Source organism: Apium graveolens, chromosome 3 (genome assembly GCF_009905375.1).
Source record: "Apium graveolens cultivar Ventura chromosome 3, ASM990537v1, whole genome shotgun sequence".
Classification (NCBI taxonomy): domain Eukaryota; kingdom Viridiplantae; phylum Streptophyta; class Magnoliopsida; order Apiales; family Apiaceae; genus Apium; species Apium graveolens.
In genome coordinates, this window is record NC_133649.1 from 133,381,788 (window position 1) to 133,404,267 (window position 22,480).

Here is a 22,480-nt window from a genome sequence, read left to right on the forward strand (position 1 = left end):
GCCCTGTCCAAGGAATGGTCTAAGCATTCCATTTCCCCGGTGGATTATCAAGATTTTGTCCTTCAACAGGACTTGGAGGGGAATGAGCTGTTTGGAGCCCAAGCTCTGGCGACGGTATGTACTTTACTTATGCTTTTTACAATTCTCTTTTCTTTCTTTTCTAAACCTTTGCTGTTTTCTCCTGCAGGCTAACGCCCATTTTCAAGGGGCTATTCACCAAGCCAAGGCTTGGAAGGTTGGCCTGGAAGATGCCAACAAGAAGTTGGAGGAGGCCAATCAAAAAATTGAGGCCCTTGAAGCTCAATTGGCCTCTTCCACTTCTGACCTGGAGACGGCCCGGGCTGAAAATGTCATCTTGAAGGCGCAGAAGGAAAAAGCCTTTGATGGCTGGATGGACACTCAAGAATTCAAAGACTTGATGGTGGAGCATGACGCCCTTCTTCATCCTGTTAGCTATAAGGAAGGCTGGGACGCTGCTGTGGAGGCCATCCAGGATGAGTTTCCCGAGGTCCTTGAGCAGTTGCCCTTTCCTTGCCCAGTGCGGGTTCCAGAGCTTGGAGGTGTTACTGAAAAGCTTGCTGGTATGATCAAGGATGGAGAGGAGGAAGATTCCCCCGAGGAGGAATTCGAGCCTGTTGCTAAGAAGGCCAGGGTGGAAGAATCTCCCAAAGCAGCGCCTCAACAGCCATCATCTTCTGCCGAGGGAACTTCTACAGGGACTTCGGAGGGGACGACCGAGACGTCCGAAGAAATGACTGAAACTTCCGAAGAGACTTCGGATAGTGGTTCTGAGGAATCTCATCCTTCCAAGGCCTAGCTTTTTGTATATCTTCTTTTTAAACTTTATTTGTATCAGAACTTGTTACCCTTCGGGGTTATGTTTTATACGTTGCTTTTCTTGCCTTTTTCTGTTTTATCTTTACAATCTTAATATGCATTTGAACCTTAAACATCCTTAGATAGAAATAATTTCAAACTCTTTAATATGAAGTCTGGTTTTCCAAAACCTTACATAGCATGGGTTCGACCCTAATCAACAATAACTAGACAATGTAAATTCTACTGGAATATAAAATCCTATGCAAGCAAAGCTTCAAGGTGCTTTTAAACCTACTTGTCAATGACAAGTGAGAATCGTACTTCTCCTATCTTACACATAGTAAACCTTCAGGTTTTGTGCGTGCCAGGTCCTCGGGACTTCAAAACCTTCCATAGTTTCCAGCTTGTAGGTTCCTCTACCTTGAACGCTCTTGACTCTGTACGGCCCTTCCCAATTTGGGGCAAGCTTTCCTTTCTGTCCAACACCAGAAGCCTCTATTTTTCTCAAGACTAGATCTCCTTGTTTAAAAAATCTCTCTTTAACCCTTAGGTTGTAATAGAATGAAGCCTTTTTCTGATATTCTACTATCTTTGCATGTGCCTCATCTCGCACTTCATCAATTAGATCCAGGGCTAACCTCTGCCCTTCCTCATTTTCTACAGCATTGAAAGACTGAATCCTTGGAGAGGAATGCGATATCTCCACGGGAACTACTGCTTCTGCCCCATATGCCAACATGAAAGGAGTTGCTCCTGTCGTGACTCTACAGGTAGTCCTATAGGCCCATAATATTGGAAGTATCTCATCCACCCAATTATTTCTTGACTTCTCGATCCTCTTTTTTAGTCCATCCAGGATTATCCGATTTGCTACCTCTGCTTGCCCATTGGCTTGCGGGTGAGCCACAGAGGTGAATCGTAACTCAATTTCATTTTCTTCACAATACTTCTTGAATTCCTCATTGTTGAATTGTGTTCCATTGTCAGTGACGAGGATACGGGGAATTCCATATCGGCACATAATGTTTTCCCACAGGAATTGTGCAACCTGCTTAGTTGTGATTTTGGCCAAGGGTTTGGCTTCGATCCACTTGGTGAAATAATCAATGGCTACAATCAGAAATTTCCTTTGTGCCGTGGCCATAGGAAAAGGCCCTAGAATATCCATCCCCCACATGGCAAAGGGAATAGGAGAGTTGATAGAGGTCAGCATCTCGGGGGGTTGTCTAACAACTGGTGCATGCTTCTGACAGCGATCACACTTCTTCACATATTCTTTGGCATCAGCCATCATTTCTGGCCAATAGAAGCCTAAACGGGTTATTTTATGAGCCAAGGCCCTGCCCCCCAGGTGTTGTCCACAAATACCTTCATGCACTTCTTCAAGAGCCAAGCGTGCCTCATCGGGCCTGAGACACCTCAGGTAAGGAACCACGAAAGATCTTTTATATAGAATCCCATCTATCAAAGAGTACCTTAGTGCTCGAACAGTTAACTTCCGTGCCTCAATTGCATCACTTGGCAACCAACCGGTCTGAATGTGAGCCTTGATGGGATCAATCCATGACGTCCCCAAGCCTACGGGAGCCACAAGCTTAACATCTATGCTTCGTGTCTTCAAAACACGGAAGTACACACTTCCTGAACTTTCTTCAATCTCAGATGAAGCAAACTTTGATAGCGCATCTGCTTTAGCATTTTCTTCCCTTGGAATGTGTTCAACATGGCATTCATTAAATTGGGTCATCACAGCCCTTACTAGGCGAACATACTTAGCCATCGTATCATCCCTTGCCTCAAATTCTCCCTTTACCTGGGATATGATCAGCTTCGAGTCTCCACGGACCTTTAAGTTTTTGACTCTAAGTGTCCCAGCTAGACCAAGGCCAGCAATCAGGGCTTCATACTCTGCCTCATTGTTTGTTGTTGGGAAGTCTAGCTTCATGGCATACTCAATTAAGAATCCATCAGGGCTTTGCAAAACCAACCCTGCTCCACTGGAATTTGTTTTTGATGCTCCATCAAAATAGAGAACCCAATATTCTTTCTCCTTGTCCCCATTGTCGACTCCCTCGTCTTGAGGTATGGTATCTTCCTGCCCCCCGACTTCTTGGTTGGGGATGGTACATTCCACCAGGAAGTCAGCTAGTGCCTGGGCTTTTATGGCCGTACGTGGCTTATACTTGAGATCGAACTCTCCCAACTCTATTGCCCACTTAATCAGTCTCCCACTTGCCTTGGGACTGTGAATGATATTTCTCAGTGGCTGATTTGTTAGCACTTCAATTTGGTGAGCTTGAAAATAAGGACGCAGCTTTCTTGAAGCCATTACCAAGGCTAAAGCGAATTTCTCAATGGCTGAATAATTCAACTCAGCACCATGCAAAATTTTGCTGACATAGTATACGGGTTTCTGGACTTTCAGTTCCTCCTTAACCAACACGGCGCTCAAGGCGCTCTCTGAAACAGCCAAGTACAAAAATAAAACTTCATTCAGAACTGGCTTGGCCAACAACGGGGCCTGGCCCATATACTTCTTTAACTCTTCAAATGCCTTCTGATTTTCCTCATTCCATACAAAGTCTTTGATGTTCTTCAGTGACTTGAAAAATGACAAGCACTTGTCTCCTGACTTGGAGATGAATCGTCCTAACGCAGCAACCCTTCCTGTGAGCTTCTGAACATCCTTGACAGTTTTGGGGGGTTCCATGTCCAGGATCGCCTTTATTTTATCGGGATTTGCCTCAATTCCCCTCTTCGAGACCATCAATCCCAAGAATTTTCCCGGTCCTACTCCGAAAGCACACTTCGTCGGATTCAACATCATCTTGTGGTACCTCAGGACCTCAAAAGCTTCCCTTAAATGGGCTATATGATCAGTCTTTACTAGACTCTTGACTAACATGTCATCAACATAGACTTCCATAGTCTTACCAATAAGATTCTTAAAAATTCTATTCACCAACCTTTGATAGGTGGCTCCTGCGTTCTTGAGACCAAACGCCATAACAAGATAACAATAAACACCAAAGTCAGTGATAAATGATACCTTTGGAATGTCATCCTTATGCATTTTGATCTGGTTGTATCCGCTAAACCCATCCATGAAACTCAGCATCTCATGTCCAGCGGTAGCATCAATCAAAGTATCAATTTTAGGCAGCGGAAAACAGTCTTTGGGGCATGCATCATTCAGATCGGTGAAGTCTATACACATCCTCCACTTTCCATTAGCCTTCTTCACCATTACAGGGTTTGCTAACCACTCCGGAAATTGAATCTCCTCAATGAATCCAGCCTCTAAGAGCTTTTCCACTTCCTGCTTTATAGCCTCTTGTCTTTCCGGGGCAAAATTTCTTTTCTTTTGTTTCACTGTCTTCCGTCTTGGATCTACGTTTAGCTTGTGAGTAATTAACTCCGGGTCTATGCCTGGCATATCAGCTGCTGACCATGCAAACACATCACTATTTTCTTGCAAAAATTTCACTAACTTCCCTTTAAGGGGCTCCTCTAATGTGGCTCCAATGAAAGTCGTCCTCTCAGGATTCTCGGGGTATAAAGGAACCGAGACCAATTCTTCTGCTGGCCTTCCTCTATTCTCATCATTTTCTCGAACATCCATATCTTCAATAGGAAGAACCTGCCCCCCGACTCCATCTGCCCTCAAAGAGGCCACATAACAGCTTCTAGCCATTTTTTGATCTCCTCTCTCTTCTCCAATCCCGTTTCGGGTGGGAAACTTCATGACTGAATGGTAGGAAGAGGGGACTGCCTTGAAGGCATGTATCCCTGTTCTCCCCATGATAGCATTATAAGTTGAACTAGCCTTTACCACCATAAAATCCAGCATATGCGTTGCTTGCCTTGGCTCCGTACCTATGGTGGTTGGCAATTTAATTATCCCTTCCACAGGACATTCTACTCCAGCAAATCCATATATCGGCATGTCGGTTGGTGTCAACTGGGAGTCGTTATACCCCATCCTTAGAAAGGTGTCGTAGAGCAAGATATCCACAGAAGCACCATTATCCACAAGGACCCTCTTAACCGGGCTATTTCCTATTATCGGCGTTATGACCAGCGGGTCGTCATGGGGAAACTTCACACCCTCTAGGTCGGAATCATCAAAAGCCAATGTTACTTCTGTCCTGGCCCTCTTCGGGGCTTCTCCAACAATATGCATAACCTCTCTAGTATATGCCTTTCTGGAATTTTTGGACAATCCAGCAGCAGTTGGACCTCCAAAGATCGTGTTTATCACAGGCCCTCGAGGTCTCGGCCCTCCATAAATGGTGTTTATAACTGGTCCTCTAGGTTGGGGATTCCGCCCCTGATCATCTTGGTCCCTCCTACGATCTTCAAAGTTCTTCCTTCCATTACTATTTCTGTCTCCTCCATCTCCAGTATACTTGTTCAATCTTCCTTTTCGAATCAAAAACTCAATTTCATCTTTCAACTGCCTACACTCATCGGTGTCATGGCCAACATCTTTGTGAAACCTGCAATACTTGCCCTTATCTAGCTTGGCGGGATCAGCCTTCAAGGGCTTAGGCCAGCGAATATCTCTGTCTTTCTCAATCTCCATCAAAATCTGACTTCTGGGAGCATTCAGCTTAGCGTATTCAGTGAACTTTTGCCCAGGTCCTCCCTTCTTGGGGGTTGAATCAGGGTTTTGTTCAGTTCTAGGATATTTATCCTTAGCGATATACTCCAAATCAGTTTTTCGTTTCTTGCCTCCAGTGGGCTCATTACTTACTACGGTCTTCCTCATACTTTCTTCAACCTTGATATACTTCCCTGCCCTCTCTTGGAGCTGCAACATGCTCTCAGGGGGTCGTTTGGCCAAAGACATCTTGAAAAACTCATCCCTAGTTCCTTGTTGCAGTGCTATCATGGCTACCTTATCATCAAGGTCTGGGACTTTTAAAGCCTCCTTTGTAAAACGATTCAGGTAATCTCTTAAGGATTCCTTAGCTCCCTGCACAAGACTCATAAGAGATGCTGAACTTTTCTCATGGACTCTTCCACTGATGAATTGCTTAATAAAAGCCTGACTTAATTCTCTGAATGATCCAATAGAATTTGGGGGTAGGCGACTGTACCATCTTTGAGCCATACCCGACAGGGTTTGAGGGAAGGCCCGACATTTTATAGCATCATTCACGGGTTGCAGCAGCAGTGCATTAGAGAATGTCCTAACATGATTAGCGGGGTCTCCCGTGCCATCATAGGCTTTGATAGTGGGCATCTTGAATTTCCTTGAGATATGGGCATTCATTATCTCTTCTGTGAAGGGTGGAGTTCGGATCAGTTCTTGGGACAGCAGCCCTTCTTCTTACCGGACCATCCAGGTCTATGATAGGAGGAGGATTTCTCCCCCTAGGAGGTATGTGGGGTCTGGTGGCTTGGTGAGCCTCCAAATCACGCCTCAGCCTTTGGATTTCAGCCTCATGAGCCCTGATCTTTTCCTGCACTTCTTGGGGATTCGCCCCTGGGGTGCTTTGGGGGCGTTGCCTTCCATCGGCTATTGGCTCTTTTCCAGGACGCCTCCTTCTCGGGGCCACTTCATCATCCGAAGATTCGGAGTCTCTCTCAGTGTATGGACCAGAAAATTCCCGATCCTCAGGGATAGGATCCAAACCTCGTATATAGGGGGGCGACCGCCCTCGTGCTTCGCTTCGCCCAGCATATCCGCTTCCTCCAACCTCAGGGTGAAGGGGCATCCCATAAGGGGGGTTAGTAGTAACAACAGTTGAATATTCATACCCGACGGGTCGAGAATTCACAGGTATATGTACTTGCTGAACTTGAGGATTCGTACCTTGAATAGTCGTGGGAGTTGTCCCTTGTGGCTGAGGATGAGTTGCCCCTGTCTGGGCTTCCCCCTGAGTAGATGCATAAGTTGAATGGGGAGGAACCTCCACGGTTGATGAAATCACCTGGGTTGTCTCTGATGGTGTTCCTTCCTCTAGAGCTCCAATTGTTCTCCGTGTTCTCGCCATGGTTGTTGTTGCGTTTTCCCACAGACGGCGCCAAATGTTATGGATAAAAAGCTAAGGTTATTACTTGCTGTATTTATTACTAAGATTCGGGAGCTCAAGGCCTTTAATGGCTGCTCTCGTGTTTCGTAGCTTAATTCTGCCTTTACGAGATGCCTACGTATCTCTGTGAGTTAGAGAATCAAGCCAAAAAACGTAGTTCTGATTTGTGGGGTGAGGCCCCTTATATAGATGTGGGAGTCCTTGAATTGGACTTGGTATAGGAGACTTGGTGGGCAAGTCTCATAATTAGAATGGACTTTGGAGTCCTAGATAGTAGGAAACTGATTCCTTATCCTTTTAGGTCCCCTTGAGGCTAATCTCCAAGGATTTATATCCTTATCAGGACTCTTTTCAACATCTGATTTGTCCCTTATTAATTAATTATGAAATTAATTAATAATCAGGGCTTTTGGGCCTTTTTTATTCCATCAGGCCTGATCTGGTCCATCAGGCTTAACCTTTCTGGTCTGAGTATCATATATCTTTTTATTGGGCCTGGCAGCCCACAGTTCGTACAATTAATGCAGTATTTAATTATACAAACATAATTTACTTATCCCTATCACTATGTTACTATCATGATATTTATAAGGGTTCCCATAAGGGTTTAAACTGTCAGTACTACGTTAGGTAGTCCGACTATGAACTTAGCAAGAGTTCTTATTATCTTAGTGAACTTATCATTTTAACGATGCATCATCTCTGAGGTTTATAACGCTGGGCTCTGATACCATTTCTGTAACACCCCCAAATCCGGGGTCGGGTATCCGGGTTGGCACGAGTTCCATTTCCCTTAATAACACTTAATCTTAATAAACAACCAACTACTGCGTACTGTGACCCCACAATATACACATACACACCACAAGTTATAGTCTCAGAGATGAATACCAAAAATAACACAAGTTATTTTATTCCACAATTATAAGTCATTACACCTCAAAAGAATTTCTGAATAAATTTACAGATTCTTTTCCATTATTACAATTCATAAATGTACATAAGTCCGGTACATCAAAAGTTGAAAGCCTAGCCTATTGGTAGTTCTTACCTCAGCTACAATGGCATCAACACCTACAGGAAACTGCGGAACATTTCCTATCCGCTCGCGAATTGGGAGCTTGGTCATGTTCATCTTGTCTAGCTGTTGTTGTGTGATGAAAGAATAAAGTAAGGGTGAGCAACAAGCCCACCAAAATAACATGTATAATAATTAACAATATATGAGCATTCTCATAATACTCATGAAAGTCTTGGTCAAGCAAAAGTGAACCAAGTTTGATATCTTAATGCGACCAAGTCGCAAAATAATCAGTATATATGTATATATACTTTTCAAAATCTTTGAAATCCTCTGACATGTATAATATACACAGAGTTCCAGTTTATAACTGTATAAAAATATCGTTGCAAGGTGATCTCATATATTTAACCTTGTCTCAACATTTTTATGAAAATCTTTGTCATGCATAAGATAATCATTAACTAGATATAAGTTGAAAAGATGAAGTTACAAGATACTCCAGTATACTTATATCTTTTCTGAATACTACTCGAACTACCACCGTTCAAGCTATAATCAGTTTCAAAAGTTCATCACATAGATGAGACTACAAGATAAGACTTGAATATATTCAATCTTTGAAATATCATTCAAAAGAAATGAAGTTACGAGATACTTCATTAATCCCGATATTTATATATACACCTATATATATACATTTCATACACTCTTCTGCTATGGAAGTATAAGCAGAGTTGTCATTCCCAAGAATTTTGGAAAGAAGGAACTTTGGCATAAACCTGATATCTTGCTGATCAGGCAAAGATACCAATTAAGTCATCTTTTCTACTAGTAGATGGATGAATCTCCCACTAGTCATCACCCTGGCCGCATTAGGACCTTATGCTGGACTGCCACTCAGCCACTTACGCATTGATAGACCCCCAATGAGCCACTTACACTTTCATGGACCCCCACTGAGCCCATGTTGCTTATGCCGACGCATTTCGATTGGGCTTACTTCCCGAATGTTGGGCAAGTAATCAAACTCTTTTATCAAGTTAGCAACTTCATTGCTCCAAAAATATACCACGGAGCCGGAACCCTTAGGTGTTGAGCGAGTATTTAAATCCCCTTCGAAAGGAAGATCTTAAATCTGAAAATAAGTTTTGGGATCCGCTCTAACTTTTAAAATCATTTTGAAAACTCGAAAACATTTTTGAAAATATTTGAAGTAAGGATGATTTAATAAAATAAATCAGTCCTGATATATTAGAAAATATCTGAATATTATCATTTAAATAATATTCCCATAAAGGAAAATCTTTATAAAATAATTGAAGTAGAATTTTTAAAACTCATACTTGAAACGAATAATAAATAACAAAAGATATACTTATACGAAAGTACGATCTTTATTTGAATAATCGAAAATAAGTTTGATTATTATTCAAAACCATCGAATATACCTTATTCGATTAATAGTTATAGAAAACTATATATATATATAAATATATATATATATATTATACTCGGGAACATCGACTCCCGATTTAGAAAAATGTTCACCTTTGGGTCCCCTATACTAAGGGTATACGCAACTACTGCTTATCTCTAGCATAAGTATTATGCAGCTTATAAGCATTTGAATTGATAATAGAATATCAAGATTACGAAACAGGCATGCATATAAATATCATATCACATGCTCCAATATATCGCAAGACTTGCTAATAAACCATGCACTTATCTCTAGATAATGCATCAATATATTACATCACAACAACAGTATAACGGGTAGAAAACTTGCCTGAGCATTCCGGGGTAGACTTAAGCTTAGAATGGGTTCGGTAACCTATGAACAACAACATAAGCCGGAGTTAGACCATGGTCGCTTAATAAACTAGTCAAAACTCACTCATACCCTAACGGTCGCTTATGGTCGCTTATACGCTTAACAATTTGCATTAATCGCTCGCGTACCCTTGGCTACACTAATTTTAATAAATTAACCGTTACGAATTTTAAGGTGACTCTTTCGTGAATACTCTACCAACTGACTAATTAATCTTATATAATTTTTTTGTAATCCAATTAGTCTTTAAGAGCCTTAATCAAGGTTTCAAAGTTAGGCGAGGGGTAAAGGTTCGTTTGCGAAACACCGTTACTTAAAATGGTCGTTTCTCCTAAACCGTAAATTGGATTTAAGCGAACGACATATCAAAATGAAGTTTGAATCATAAAAATTCTAAGAATGGTAATGGTTAGTTCATGGCAGTGAGTGTTCAGGTGCAAAAGTCATGCACAAAACAGTAAGGAAAATTGGGCATTACGACAGCTATAACTTATCGATTCCCAAATTTTAGCAGATCAATTCAATACCAAACCACCATCAATCAACACCATTCCACCATAATTCAACCAAAATACAAGATCATTCAACCACCAAAATTTTACCAGAACCTAATCCACCAATTTCTAGGTTAAACATTCAAGATTCATAACTTTAATCATTAAGCATTAACTTGACTAACTAATGGAAATAACCAAGAATAACTCATCCAAATCATATCTAATCATACCAATTCTTAGAATACTCCCACAACTATCATAATATGCTTAAAACCACCAACTGATTTCTAAGAGTTCAAGGGCTTTATACCTTCCTTGGAGAGTGGGGATTCACTTAGAAGCTTCAAGGAGTGCTTATATGGCCCTAGGAAGCTTGAATCTCACAAACGATCAAGAAAAAACAAATTTAGTTTCTTGAAGATACTATTCATCAAGAACTTTGATGAATTGATTAGCTTAGATAAACATGGAATCTTGAGCTCAAACTTATGGCTCATCTAAGTTATGAATTATAGAAGCTAAAGAAACAAACCTCTTGAATTATGATTAAGTGGAGCTTGGGTTTGGAAATTTTTCTTCCTTTCTTTTCTTCAAAAGCCGAGAGCAAAGAGATTGGGGGAAGAAGAATGTGTTTGCTTGATTGCTTTTGATCTTGGTATTTATGAAGATGAATAATTGGTGGAGATTAACTCTTGCTAAGTATCTAGATTTGCTTTAATAAAGTGATGACATTACTTGGATGACCTCACCTCCAAGCCACATGTCTTTTCCTTATGGTTTGATGATGTCATCCTCCTCTAATCTCTTTGATTGGTGCTTAATTATTTGGTTAATCCTTTGGTTACTTGTATAAGCTTGATCCTTAGTCGCTTATTTGTTTTACGGTTCGCTTAACTCTCGTTCTTGTTAATCGGTTGAGGGATCATATCCGAGATCTTATTACTAGGGCTTCCTTGAACCTTTATCAATATTTTATATTTCTTTTATGATCCTCTCTTATTATCCCTGAATTTAAATCCTTTTAATCATGTTACCTTATACTCAATTCTTTCGGTATCTGATGAATTTTTGGGAAAAATCAAAGTGTCTGGATTCGAATTCTAAAGACCGTTACATAAACTCATTTAATTTATGGAATACTAATACAACCTTGGAATTTCCATAACAGTACTCCTATATAGTGTGGTCTGATAATTTTCCTTAATCAACATCATCAGCAAAAGTTACTATTTATCCGTGTTTCAAAAATTCCAAAAATTGGGGTTATTACACTTGTCCAGGGCCTTTTTGTATGTGAAGTGATTGTTGTTGAGAGAAGCTTTTAGGGCCTTGAGTAGTTTATCAAATTCTCTGCTCAGACTAGGTCCTTTAGCAGCCCTAATAAGTCTCTCCATGTCAAAATCTACTTCTTTATTCAATTTTTTTTCAGCACCCTGAACTTGTTGTTGAGATGACCATGATTGTGCCAACCTAGCCTCTATCTCCCCCTTAATCTTGTTGGCAGGCATGAGAAGGGTAGTAAGGATTCCAGGCCTTACCTGTTCAGGTAGAGAAGGTAGTGGTATATTAAGTTTGCCCATGATGGCTCCCAAAGCTATAGAATTCTGCATATGAAGATGCTTATGGGAGTCCACCAGGGTCTGGATATCTGGTTGTTGGCTCTTGACAAGAGATGTCAAGGCCTGAACTTTTAGTGAGAGAAGAGTTGGAGTCTTGTAGTGCTGAGACAGCCTTGCAGAGTTTTGATTTGTAGGTTTGTGGAGATGGAGCCAGGCTGAAAAGAGCTAGTAGATGAACCAAATATTTCATCTACAGCCTATTTGATGCCTTCCATAAGCAAAGCTAATGGCTCATATCTGCTCTGGTGAAGTTAATCCAGCTTGACCTTGGTGTCATTTGAGTGAGTAATTTGTTGCTGGATCAGTGTGTTCAGATTGATGAAAGATAGTTTGAGATTTTTGACTTCTTTATCAATAGAGGCAAGATCCATCCTAGCCATTTGCTCAGTAAAATGCTTGAATTTAGTAGAGATCTGTTCTTGAGATGGTATAATCTTGTCCATCTTCTCATTCACCAGTTTTCTGATTCTGTCTTTATGACCAGTAAGCTTGATTTCAAGAGCCTTACCAAACAGATGAAATGCTTTGAGCTGAGACTTGTATACATCTGTAATGGAATCATAGAAATCTTATGGACTCAAGTCTTCTGCATTGCTGCCCATAATAGTAATGTATTCTTTTCTGAATCTGGCCAAAACTTGATCCATTTCTTAGGCAAAATTATCAGACATCCATGCATCCATATTCCCATCTTGCTCAGCATCATTGACAATCTTCTCCTTTTGCTTCTCAATCTCTTCATTGTAAGCAAGCATGATAGCTTGATAATCTTGGTTGCTCATATTTGAAGTCAAAAGATGTTGTGAGATGTTGGCTAGTCCAGAAATCTGCTCCACTAGTAGATCATCTACAGAAGTTGGTTGAGAGCCAAATTCTTGCAGCCACTGAGATAGAGTGTGTGGTTGTTGAGGTTGGGAAGTTGAAGGTTGTGAGGTTGATGGTTCAGAAACACCTGTGACTGAAGTCACAGTTTTATTCACAGATTGCTCTGTGGTTATGGCTAGTTGTTGTTCCTCACTAGGTGTGGGAACCTCCAATTGAATTGGAGGGGATTTGACTGGGTTACTGCCATGTGCACCAGTCTCAAACCCTTGTGTGTCTTGCAACACACTGGCACCTGAATGTGCTATACTTGCCTCCCCTCTGACAGGATCATCGGCAATTGTACTCCTAGCATCAACTGCCAAGACAATTTCTGCTAGGGTTTTGAGGGGAGTTGTCCCCACATGAGGAACCTCTAATTGAATTGGAGAGGATTTAGGTAGCTCCCCCCCATGAGTACTACCCTCAAACCTTACAGTCTGTGAAGAATGATTGGCACATGAAGGTGCATTTTGAGCTTTCATGGGGTCTTCAGTGAAAACTGATGAATCCTCCATATTTGTGATGGTGTCATCAAGGTCCACCCCAGCTAGTAGCCTCTCACCATCTAAATGAGGTGTCTGGGTGGTGAGCAAGACTTCTTGAGCTAAGTCACTTGATTGTTATTACACTTGAGAAGTGGATTCAAGTGCAATTTGAAGAGAAGAAATTTTAGATATAAAAGATTGTTGCTCAGTTGTGAGTGTTGGCAGCTCCCCCTGAATAGATGAGGGAGCTTCAAGAGATGTGTCCTCATAGTGTGTGCCTTCTTTATTTCTCCTACCATACACTTGAATTGCTTCTTGTGCAGGCTGTGTAGACTCACTATTGGTTGCTTTTACAACTGCATCCTGTTGGGAGGATGCAGATGTGGCTTGAGTGTTCAGCTCAGTTTGCTTACTCCTTTTGGATCTTTTGACCAGAGGTGACTCTTTTTCAGCTATATCCTCACTACTCTCAATTACAACAGTTAAAATTGCCCCTTTCTCTTCTTTTTACTCACCTCATCCTTTTGAGAATATGAGGTGGTTGGTTGCCTAGCTTCTAAAGGTTTTAAAAGAATGGTTGCAGCTTGGGAAGATCCCTGTTGGTGTTCCTGTGCTTGTACTGCCACAAGTTCAGGGATCATAGCTGTGCTAGATTGTATGTTAGATCTCATGTCAGGCATAGGGTAAGGGTAAGTCCTAAACCTCTCCAACATAAATGGAGTGATTTTCAGACTTACATTTACCTTATTCTTTGTAGTAAGTGATCCAAATATTATTTTAGACACTTGCTTACAATTGCCAATTTTAGTACTATCTATACCATTCAATAGGTGTATGTCTGCTACTTTATTATTTAAAGTGGACATTATAAATCTAGGGAAGAAAATTTCCTTAACTCTAGCTGACAGGGGCATAGTTAGCCTGGTTGCAAGTTCTTCCAAGATCAATAGACCAACATTCAAGTGTCTGTTGTGGGCAATTGGATACACCAAATTTTGCTCCATACTTGAAATATTGTCATATCATGTCTTCCTGCATGTGAAGGCTCTCACCACTGAATCAAAAAATGAATGACCACTCCTTCCTTAGATTAGTTCTGTTCAGGCTTGATAAGTTGATTCTTCCATCATAGTTGATGAAGTCCAGAAACTCAATCAGCTCATCAGGAGTTGGCACCTCCACCAGATTTGCAGTGGGAAATCCCAAAGCTAGGTATACACCCTGCTCATTAAACTCAATTTGTTGTCCTCCAATTGAGAAAGTCACCACCATGGATACATAATTATCATTCATTACAGTCTTCACCATAGCTGTAGTCCAAAACGCATGCAACACATCCAGGTACAACACTGGATTAGCAGTCAAGGCTCCTGCAATGTAAGATTCAGACATAAATTTCACAAACCCCTTGAAACTGTCAGGGGCTTGGTGAGCATCAGTAAAAGCCAAATAGTTTGTTCCTTTCTCTGGGATAGTTGCTCTAACAGTGTTTTGTTCCATTGTAGTTTAGTGAGTGAGAATGGGTAAGAAGAATTTTTTAGAAAGGAGTAAAACTGAGAGAGAAATCGGTTTTTGCTTGAAAGGCTAGGTCACTTGAGATCTCGATAAATGTAAGTATGTATATGTATCGAGAAGTCCGGGTATTTATCGTAAAAAAAATAACTTGTCGAGAACTCAAAAATAGACGTTTGGAATTTGTCTATCGAGAAGTCATTTTAAGAAATGAAGTACATATCGATAAGTCATTTTAAATTACTCTTATAGAGAACTAAAAATTGACTTATCGAGATGTCAAATAAATACCCAGTTTGTCCAACAATGGACTGAATTAATTCCAACTTTATTTGAACAAATTCAAAATAATATTAGAATAAATTTTCAAAAGTATTTTACTAAAATAATTTATTAAATTAAATTATTTCATTTCTGATTTATTGATAAGTCAAAAATTATACTTGTAGAGAATTCAGTGAATTAACACTACTAGAGAACTCTACAAAGACTTATTGATAAGTCATAATTAAGCTTATCGAGAAGTCACTTGAGAAGTCAGTAAATTGACTTGTTGACAACTCACTCGAGAAGTCTTAAAATGACTTGTCGATAAGTCAGTTAGACTTATCAAGAACTCAGTTCTCTATATACTTTTGACCATTTTAATTCTGCCTTGTGTTAATTTTACATATTAAAGATGTAAATTAACAATTGAGCAGTTTACTTAAAATTTGAAAAATTCCAAGTTGAATTTTGAAAAATAAATATGCAGAAATTTCTGAAATATTTATAATTCATATTTCAGTTAGTTTCCAATCTAAATCAAATAAAGATTGATTTATTAAAAATTAATCTGCTGCAAAATATTAGCTGAGTTCTTGCCTTAGAATGAAGAATTAAGCATTCCAATTTCACCTACAAGTCTATTGAAAGTTGCTTCATCCAAAGGTTTAGTAAAAATGTCAGCTAATTATTTTTCTGTTGGAACAAAAATGAGCTCAATGGTACCATTTTTAGCATGTTCTCTAATACAATGGTACCTTACATCAATGTGCTTTGTCCTAGAATGATTAACTAGATTAGCTACTGTAGATATAGCACTAGTATTGTCACACATAATAGGAATTTTGTGTAACACTAGACCATAATCCATTAGCTGATTTCTAATCCAAAGCACTTGAGCATAACAACTTCCTGGAGCTATGTATTCAGCCTCAGCTGTAGAAGTTGATACCAATTGTTGTTTCTTGCTATACCAGGATACAAGTCTTTGTCCAAGAAATTGATATATTCTACTAGTACTTTTCCTGTCAACCCTGCATCCATCAAAATCTGCAATCGTGTAACCAACAGCTTCAAAACCAGTTCCCTTAGGATACCATAATCCCAAGTTTGGAGTTCCCTTCAAAGAGATGAAAATCCTCTTTACAGCCATCAAATGTGATTCTTTTGGATTGGCTTGAAATCTTGCACGCAGATATGTAGCAAACATGATATCTGGTCTACTTGCAGTTAAGTAAAGCAATGATACAATCATCCCTCCATAGCTTGAGATATCTACACTCTTGCCCTTTTTATCTTCATCCAACTTTGTTGCAGTAGACATGGGTGTAGATGCAGGTGAACAATCAACCATACCAAATTTTTTCAATAGATCCTTGACATACTTAGTTTGGCTGATAAGATACCATCACTTCTTTGACTAACTTGAAGTCCAAGAAAGTAACTCAATTTCCCCATCATACTCATTTCATATTCACTTTGCATAAGCTTGGAGAATCTTTGGCAAAGCTTCTCATTTGTAGAACCAAAGATGATATTATCCATATAGATCTGAACTAGGATCATATCCTCGCCATATTTCTTGTAGAAAAGAGTCTTGTCTATTTTACCTCTAGTAAAACCATGTTTCAGTAGGAAATCTGACAGTGTGTCATACCAAGCTCTAGGTGCCTGTTTTAGTCCATATAGAGCCTTGAGTAACTTGTACACAAAATTTGGAAATTATGGATCTTCAAAGCCAGGTCGCTGTTACACATAAACTTCTTCTTCTAGCTCACCATTCAGAAAGGCACTCTTGACATCCATTTGATACACTTTGAAATTTGAGTGTGCAGCAAATGCTAGAAAAATCCTTATTGCTTCAAGTCTTGCAACTGGAGCAAAAGTTTCATCATAATCAATTCCTTCTTCTTGTGAGTAGCGTTTTGCAACCAACCTTGTTTTGATTCTGGTGACTATACCATTTTCATCCATCTTGTTCCTGAACACCCATTTTGTTCCAATAATGCTTCTATTCTTTGGTGCAAGAACCAATTCCCAAACTTTGTTTCTTTCAAACTGATTCAGCTCTTCCCGCATGGCAGATATCCAATCAGGATCCAGTAGAGCTTCATCAATTTTCTTAGGCTCTACTTGAGACAGAAAATATGCATGTAGGCATTCATTAGCAGTTGCACTTCTAGTCCTCACACCAGCAGTAGGATCACCAATAATTGCTTCTCTAGTGTGACTTCTATCCCACCTCCTTGTATGAGTTTGTTGACTTGTGCCTTCATCATTTTCTTTATTGTTGGTATGACTGCTAGATCCTTCTTCTCTTTCTTCCCCTGAGTTTGTGCTATCAAATTTAGGTATATGAGATAAGCTTCCACTTCCATGATTTTCCTGTTGAGTAGTCTCTTCATTTATCATCTGTTGTGCATCAACTTCATCTTCCCATCAGAATCACTATCAATGTTGAGGTTTTCAAATGCAAGGGCTTTAGCTTCATTATCATCAAGGCATTCCAAGCCTGGACACTTTTCATCATTAAAAATCACATATGTGCTTTCCATAATCTTATTTTGATCAATCACATAAACTTTGTAGGCTGTTCTTTCCAATGAATATCCCAGAAAAATTGCTTCAAAGACTTTTGAGTCAATTTTTCCCACATATTCAGAGTTGTCTTTCAAAATGTAACACTTGCTTCTAAACACATGAAGATTCTTTACAGTAGGCTTTCTTTTAGACATGATTGAGTAAGGTGATTTACCATGTGCCTTGTTAATGAGATATCTATTCTGAGTGTAACATGCAGTGTTACCAGCTTCTTCCCAGAAACTTGTTGGCAACTTGGCATCCTGCAACATTGTTCTAGCAGCTTCAATTAATGTTCAGTTCTTTCTTTCAACTACTCCATTTTGTTGAGGTGTTCTAGAAGCTAAGAATTCTTGAATAATGCCTTTGCCTTTGCAGAATTCACTCAATGTTGAATTTCTGAATTATGTTCCATTATCACTTCTCAATCTTTTTACACAATTGTAATCTTCAGCCTGTTTTTCTATCTTCTTGATGTGCTCAATTATGATGTGCTCAATTATGATGTGTGGAGTTTTATCTTTAGAGTGCATGAACTCTACCCAAGTATATCTTGAGAAATTATCCACCATCACAAGTGCATATTTGTTCCTTGAAATTGATAAGACATTTGCTGGCCCAAACAAGTCCATATGAATAAGTTGCAATGGTGCACTTATAGAATTCACAGTTTTTGACTTGTGACTTGATCTCTTCATTTTTCCTTTCTGACAAGCTTCACAAACTTCAACTTGAGCAAATTCCAGTTTAAGCATGTCTCTTGCTAACTCCTTTTTGACCAAGGTGTTTATTGCCTTGAAATTCAAGTGAGATAGCTTCTTATGCCACAACTTGCTTTGTTCTTCTGATGCCTTGGTGTAGAAGCAACAAATTCCATCCTTATTTGTTGAGTCTAAGTCTGCAACAAATAAGCTTCCTTTCCTTGCTCATTTCAGAGCAACTTCACCAGTTTTCTTGCTGATAAAGTGCATTCTTCTTTATTGAATAAAACTTCAAAGCCTTTGTTTGCAAATTGACTAACATTGAGAAGATTCACTTCAAGACCAGCTACCAGTGCTACATCATCAATGATAACATTTTCAGAAACAATTTTGCCATATCCCATTGTGAATCCTTTGTCGTTGTCTCCAAAGATTACCAAAGGGCCAACTTTCTCCTCAAACTGTGATAGCAGGGCTTTATCACCTGTCATATGCATGGAACATCCACTGTCTATGATCCAGATGACTTTAGTCACTTTGCCCTGCATACAATAAGTTTTAAGTGTGTTTAGCAACCCAAGCAGAGTTGGGTACTTTCTTCTTGTTAACTGATTTAGCAGAAGTAGAATGAGTAGTTTCATATAAAATAGAGTTCATTGACTGTTGAGCATTTTCCCTTTCTGTTGTAGACCCAATTTTTGTTTTTTGAGGTCTACTCTCAGTTTGTGATAACTTTTCATCACTTTCAAGTTGCAAGGAATGCAGTCAAACTTGTCAGAAGGAGTAGGGATCATTTGTATTTGCTTCATTATATTTGCAGGCTCCTTCAGTTGGCTTGCTAATTGCCTTTTTACAAAGGCGAGTTAGATGATTCACAGAGCCATATTTTTCACATTTCTTTCTTGGAGCATCTGCAACATAAGCAAAATTGTTGCTTTTGTTTATCCCTATTTTCCCATTTCTATTTTTCTTTTTCTTTCTTGCATCTTTAGTTTTGGTTTCTTTAACAGGTGTCTTGGGACTTTGTTTGTCCATGAGCTTCTCTTTAGTATTGGAAGACTGAGTTGATTCTGCAGTTTTCTTCTCTTTGTCCTCATCAACAATTTCTTGCTTGATAATCAATTCTTCTTCACTGAAGTTAGCTTCACATGCCTTGAACATAGGTGATATAACCCTTTTCAGCATAGCTGGAACATTTTCATTACCTGTTACTTTTCCTTTATCACCTATTTCTCTCTTCTTGCTGTTCAAGGCATCATAGTCAAGACCAATAGCAATATTTGCACATGGTTTGTTTTTCTCATGGTATTGTCCAACCAGCTCAGATGCATTTCTGAAAGACTTCAACTTCACCTCATTTTTTTCAAACTTCTCCCTTAGCACTACTTCAATTTCATTTGCACACTTGAGCTTGTTCTTCAGATAAACATTCTTCTTCTTTACAGCTTCAAGCTCCACCAATAACAATTATGTTTCTTGCTTCTCACTTTCAAGCGTCTCATATATCTTTGTTAATCTGCTAACTTCTTCATTAGCAGCAACCATGCTTGTGTGAATGTGAAACATTTCTGTGCTCATATTCTCTACAGTTTTCTTATATTGACTCACATTTAAATCAATGGTGGTAAGAGTTGGTACCTGTGATTTAGATTAGGATCTCCTTGTTCCAAGGCCATGAGTGCATAATTTCCAAATTCTTCATCTTCATCATTTTCAGAGTCATCCCAACTTTTACCCTATGCAATATAAGCTTTGCTTTGTTGTTTCTTCAGAAGAGCTTCATACTTTGCTTCTAATTCAAGATAAGCTTTATCCTTCTTTGCTTTCTTGGGTTTCCTACATTCTGTAGCAAAATGGCCCAACTCATCACAGTTGTAGCACCTTATCTTAGATCTGTCAACAGATCCAGTTTTGTAACCATTCTTGCTATCAGAAGTGTACTTCCCTTTTCCTTTCCAACTGCTATCTTTGTTGAAAGACTGCCCTTTACCCTTGAAAAATCTTGGCTTCTTTACTCTAATGTTGGAGAATTTTCTAGCCAAATAAGCCATTGACTGATCTAGCTCATCCAGTTCATCAAGAGTGTAGAACTCATCTTCTTCCAATTCCAGAATGACTTGTTCCTATGAATCATTTGTTCTTTGCTCACTTGTTGAAGCAACTGGAGTTTGAGATCTTGGCTCATCAATAGTTTTTTGGTTTTCATTAACAATTAAAGCACTTGAGACATCTACAACATGTCCCTGACCAGATCTCAATGATTTCCTTTGAATCATATCTAGTTCAAATGTTTTGAGAATTCCATATAGAACTTCCAGTGTTATTCTGCTCAAGTCTCTTCCTTCCCTGATTGCTGAGATTTTCTGTTCCAAATGACCAGGGAGAGTAAGCAAGAACTTCAAGTTTACCTCTTCAGCTTCATAGAATTTTTCATGGAGCTGCAAGTCATTTATCAGCTTGTTGAACCTTTCAAACACATCTGTAATACTTTCCTTTGGCTTGGCCATGAAACCCTCATACTGTGAAATCAGTATCCTTCTTTGATTTGATCTAACTTCATCAGTTCCCTCACAGAGTATTTCAATCTTTTCCCATATTTGCTTGGCAGTGTCACAGTTGACAATGTTGTTGTACATCATATTGTCAAGTAATTCAATCAATATCAATTGCGAGCCACTATCCAGGGAAACTTTCTCCTTTCCAGGCTCAGAATACTCAGAATAATCTTTTGGAGCATAATGAGTTGGAATGATCATATCACCATCTGTTGATTCTTCAACTCTAACCATAGGAATGAAGGGCCCATTTTTGAGTATCTGAATATAGAGTTGATTGGCCATCATGATAAATAACAACATTTTCTTTTTCCAAAGAGTGTAGTTAGCTTTGTCAAATGTAGGAATTTTGATGTTACTAATTTTCTGTGTATTCATTCTTCCAAGATCTTGAATCTGTTTACTTTCAGATTTTGCTCTGATACCACTTGTTAGGAAATGAATAACACACAGAGGGGGGGGGGGGGGGCGGGTGAATGTGTTTTACTGTTTTTGAGCTTTTCTTGAATATTTTATGGTTGAACAAAGTAAAATAAATCTTGTAGTAAAAATGTGTTCATGCAGAAATTAAGCTTGCAGAAATAATGAACACAGATTTTCAAAACTCACTTAATTTTATATTAAAATTAAGAATGTTTTACTATAAATTTTCTTGGCTCTTTGTTGATAAAAAACTTAGCTTCTCCTTGAGAGTGTTACAAGATTTTCTATCTAAATTGTTACTACTGACTAAAGGACCAGTATTAACTTTATAATTCAGTTAACTGCTGGTTTACACAGTGTAGAATAAGAAATGCTATTAGCTTTTGTAAACAGTCACTTGTCATTTCCATTTATAGAAAAGTATATCTTCTATTTATGGCTTAGCATATCTTTAGCATCCTGTGATTATCTTGATCTTGCACATTCTTCAAGCTGCTTTTTGTAGACTTGTCAATCCAGCTGTTTGGATTGTTTGTTGATTGTTAATCTTGGATATTGAACTGATTTATAATTTTGTACTTTGGGATTTTACCTCGAGATCTCCATTTGGTCTATAGAGAACTTGACATCTCGATAAGTATATTGGCTTATTGAGATCTCTAATGCTCCTTAGTAAATTTGATTGTGTTCTTGGCTTCGAATATGTGTATATATCTGTTTTGTTTAGGTTTTGGTGTTTGATCTTGGTTCATGGTATTTCTGGTATAAGGGTTTTTTGGTTGAGTCCGGACTGTAGTTCTTAGTCCGGACGTATAGTTCTGTGCTGGTTTTTTATTTATTTTTGTGTGGTTTTTTAGATTGAGTCTGGACTTATTTTGATGCAGGTTTAGGTGACTTTTGTTTATTGGTTGATAGTCCTAGAGGCTTACGTCCTCGAACTGGTGGTGTATAATTTAATAAAATTGAACATAGGGTAGTCCGGACCATTCTACGAGACAAGATAAAGAATTTGTAGGGATTTAGACTAACCAATCTCATTTGTTTTAGGTATATGGTTCGGACTAAAGCTCGTGCCAGACTTTACATATCCTACTATCCGGGGCCTTCTAACTCTGATTCTTCTTCTGAATCTGACCGGATCGAGATGGGTAAGAAAGCTAGTACCTCGGACTCCAACGCCATTACCAATTTAATGATTGGTAAGATATCTCCTAGAAAGGTACCTTGTACTCCGGAGGGGCTCTGGGTGGATGTCCCGAACT

The 22,480-nt window shown here is 39.1% G+C and overlaps 1 pseudogene; it reads left to right on the forward strand.

Annotated features, from left to right (window-relative positions):
* LOC141714589 (granule-bound starch synthase 1, chloroplastic/amyloplastic-like) overlaps window positions 1-22,170 on the forward strand; it is a 77,061-nt pseudogene extending 54,891 nt beyond the window's left edge.
* The last annotated feature ends 310 nt before the right edge of the window (window positions 22,171-22,480 follow it).